At 31.2% G+C, this 4,414-nt stretch overlaps 1 pseudogene; it reads left to right on the top strand.

The window, feature by feature from the left end:
* The first annotated feature begins 3,698 nt into the window (after positions 1-3,698).
* Positions 3,699-4,121, top strand: LOC100921518 (annotated as a pseudogene).
* Positions 4,122-4,414: the final 293 nt, after the last annotated feature.

The following is a 4,414-nucleotide window of genomic DNA, read 5'->3' as shown; positions in this document are numbered from 1 at the left end:
GATAATACGGTTGGTGGAGATGTGGGAAAACTGAGACACTGATACATTGTTGGTGGAATTGTGAACACATTCAGCCATTCTGGAGAATGATTTGGAACTATGCTCAAAAAGTTATCAAACTGTGCATACCCTTTGATCCAGCAGTGTTTCTATTGGGCTTATATCCCAAAGAAATCTTAATGTTTGTGGCAGGGCTCTTTGTAGTGGCCAGAAACTGGAAACTGAGTGGATGCCCATCAATTGGAGAATGGCTGAATAAATTGTGGTATATGGAATATTGTTTTTTGGTAAGAAATGAACAGCAGGATGATTTCAGAAAGGCCTGGAGAGACTTACATGAACTGATGCTGAGTGAAATGAACAGGACCAGGAGATCATTATATATTTCAACAACAATACTATATGATGATCAATTCTGATGGATGTGGCCCTCTTCAATAATGAGATGAACCAAATCAGTTCCAATAGAGCAGTAATGAACTGAACCAGCTACAACCAGGGAAAGAACTCTGGGAGATGACTATGAGCCACTACATAGAATTCCCAATCACTCTATTTTTGTCCACCTGCATTTTTGATTTCCTTCACAGGCTAATTGTACACTATTTCAAAGTCCGATTCTTTTTGTACAATAAAATAACTGTTTGGACGTATATATATATATGGTATTTAACTTATACTTTAACATATTTAACATGTATTGCTCAACCTGCCATCTGGGGAAAGGGGTGAGGGGAAGGAGGAGAAAAGTTGGAACAAAGGTTTGGCAATTGTCAATGCTGAAAAATTACCCATGTATATAACTTGTAAATAAAAAGCTATAATAAAAAAAAATAGAATGTGCTAAATGGTGATAAAAATTAGCTGACAAAATAACTCCTTTAATAGTAGGATTGACTAGATGAAAAAGAAGGTATGAAAACTAACTAAAGAAAAGAATTCCTTAAAAATAGAATTAGGCAATTAGAAGCTAATCACTCAAACAAAAATCAAAATAGAAAACAAAACAGAAAATGTAACATATCATGGAAAAACAAATGACCCTGAAAATTGTTTCAATAGAAATACTTTTTAGAATTATTGGACGACCTAAAGGCCATGATCAAAAAAAGAGCCTGAATGGTATATTTCAATAAATGATCTAGGAAAACTGCTATCCAAACTAATATCCAAGAACCAATAGGTATAATAGTCATTGAAAGAATCCACCAAGCATCTCCTGAGAGAGATTTTTTAAAACTCAAAAACTATACAGTAAAGTACAAAATACTACAATTCACCAAGAAGAAATAATTCAAATATTAAGGAGCCCTAGTTGGCATTACACAGGATTTAGCAACTGTTATGTTAAAGGATTATATGGCTTGGAATATGGTATTTTGGCAAGCAAAGGAGCTTAAATTAAAACCATGAATCAACTACCCAGCAAAAATAAATATAATTTTTCAGGGGAAGAGATGGACATTTAATGAAATAGGGGACTTTCAAACTTTCCTGATGGAAAGACCAGAGCTGAACTGAAAAATTGATCTTCAAATATAAAACTCAAGAGAAGCATAAAAAAGATAAACAGGGGAAAATGGTATTCAGTAAGGTTAAATTTTACATCCCTGTATGGAAGATGATATTTGAAACTCTACTCTAAAGTAGAGTTTCTATGCTACTCTAAATAGCATATCTCCATTAAAGCAATTAGAAGGAGTATACTTAAACAAAGACCAAGGTTTAAGTTGACTTTTATATAATTATAAAAAATAGTTAAGAGTTGAAAAAAAGAACTAGGCTAGGAGAAGAGGAAATGTAGAAAAAGAATGTGATAAATTATATAAAATATATATAATAAGAGGCATGGAAGACTTATTTCAAGGGAAGGAAAGAAGGGAGAGTCTGAACATTTTCTAAACATTTCATTGGATTTGGCTCACAGAGATAGCATAAACACTCAATTTGATATAGAATTTACCTTACTATATAAAAAATAGTAGGAGAGATGGGAAAGAAGGGAGATAGAATAGAAGGGAGGGCAGATTGGGCAAGGCAGTGATCAGGATAAAAGCACTGGTGAGGAGAGACAGAGTGATAAAAGAGAAAAAAAGTGATAAAAAGGCAGGGGAGGGAATAGGATGGAATGAAATAAACACTTAGTAATTCTAATTGAATGAGAATGGAATGAGCTCTCCCATAAAATAAAAGGAAATAACAGAGTGGATTAAAAATCAGAATGCTACTTTATGTTGTCTACAAGAAACATATTTGAAGCAGAAACAGAATAAAAGTAAAAGGCTTCAGCAGAATATATTATGTTTCAGCTGAATTTAAAAAAAACAGGGGTAATAAAACAAAAATAGATGTAATTAAAAGAGATGAAGAAATAGACATAAAAATTATAATAGCCTCAACTTCTTTCTCTCATAACTAAATAGAATCACAAAATAAACAAAAAAGAAGTTAAGGAGGTAAATAGAATTTTTAAAAAGTTAAATATAATCAATACACTTCTGGAGAAAATTGAATGGAGGTAGAAAGGAATATACATTTTTCTTATTGATATATTGCACCTACACCAAAATTGATCATATATTATGGAATACAAAACTTCACAATCAAATGCAGAAATAATAAATTAATCCTGTTCAGATCAAGATATAAAAAATAAAGTGTAATAAAGGACCATGAAAAGATAGATTAAAAATTAATTGTAAATTTAGTAATTTAAACTTAAAGAATGAGTGAGCCAAACAACAAAACATATAAACAATCAATTTCATCAAAGAAAACTGCTACTAATGAGACAATATACCAAAATTTATGGATGCAGCCAATTCAATACTTAGAGAAAAATTTCGAATCTCTAAATGTTTACATGAATAAACAGAGAAAGATCAGGTTAATGAACTGGGCATGCAACCAAAAAAATCTAGAAAAAGGGACAAATCAAAAATCCTCAATTAAATACCAAATTAGAAATTCTGAAAATCAAAGGAGTGATTAATAAAATTGAAAGTAGGAAAACTATTGAATTAATAAAACTAAAAGCTTTTATTTGAAAATTAAAAAAAAAAGTTTCGTTATGTTGATTTTTAAAGAAAGAACAAAGAAAACCAAATTACTAACATCAAAAATGCAAAGGGTAAATTTGCCACCAATGAAGAGGACATTAAAGCAATAATTAGGACCTCTTTTGCCCAACTGTGTGCCAAATTAATCTGACAATCTAAGTGAATATTTATGAAACTATAAATTGACCAGATTAACAGAAGAGGAAATAAAATATTTAAATAATTCCATTTTATAAAAAAAGAAAATTGAATATGCTATCAAAGAACTCTCTAATGAAAAAAAAATCTTCAGGCCAGATGGACTTACAAGTGAATTCTACTAAATATTTAAAGAACAAGTAATTCAAATACTATATAATTTTTTTGTATAATTGGTAAAAGAGGACTTCTACCATATTCCTTTTATGATATAAATATGGTGCTGATAACTAAACTAGTAAGAGTCAAAACAGAGAAAAAATTTACACACTAATTTCCCAAATAATGATGCAAAAATTTCGCAAAAAAGAATATAACTATTTATCATGAGGATAATACATTATAAACAGGTGGCATTTAAGAACGAAGCATTGGTTTAATATTAGGAAAACTATTAGGACAATTGATCATATCAATAATAAAATTGCTCCTTGTGCAGGTGCCTCCCTTCCTGGATCATTGCTGTTCACTTTCACCAAAGAAGAAGTCAGTCAGGAAACTGTTCCACTGTTATGGCATGCGAAAACACCAGCAAGACACTTATGGAGCCCAAAGGGTCCATTCATTGCATCTGTATCACCCTCACCAGTCACAGTGTGAAATCACTTGAAGTGTACTGACCTAATTAGAGAAGCCAAAGAAAAGAAAGAGAAGAGACATTCAAATGCCCATTAAGACACTTCAAAGCACAACTAGAAAAATCCCTTGCTGTGAAGGTTCAAAAATTTGAGATTGGTTCCAGATGAGAATCCACAAACATTTTATTGATTTGCACACTTCTTCTGAGGTTGTCAACAGATCAATTCCATCAGCATTGAAGGAGATGTAGAAGTTAAAGTCACATTAGTCAATCATTTCTTTTAATAAAATGATTGCTTCTCATTTGATAAATGTTCAAAGGATATGAACAAATACTTTTCAGATAAAAAAATAAAAAAAAAAAAACTTGTAACCATATGAAAAAATGCTCTAAATCACTCTTACTAATAGAAATGTAAGTGAAAACAACTCTGAGGTACCATCTCATGCACATTAAATTGGCTAAGATAACAGGAAACAGAGAAGGACAAATGTTGGAGGAAATGAAGGAAAACTGGTATGCTAATACATTGTTGGTAGAGTTGTGAAATGATCCAACCATTCTGAAAAGAAGTCTG

The sequence above is a fragment of the Sarcophilus harrisii genome, chromosome 3, assembly GCF_902635505.1.
Source record: "Sarcophilus harrisii chromosome 3, mSarHar1.11, whole genome shotgun sequence".
In the NCBI taxonomy this organism is placed as follows: Eukaryota; Metazoa; Chordata; class Mammalia; order Dasyuromorphia; family Dasyuridae; genus Sarcophilus; species Sarcophilus harrisii.
The sequence above is the reverse complement of the archived record's forward strand: the minus strand, read 5'-3'. Positions and strand labels throughout refer to the sequence as shown.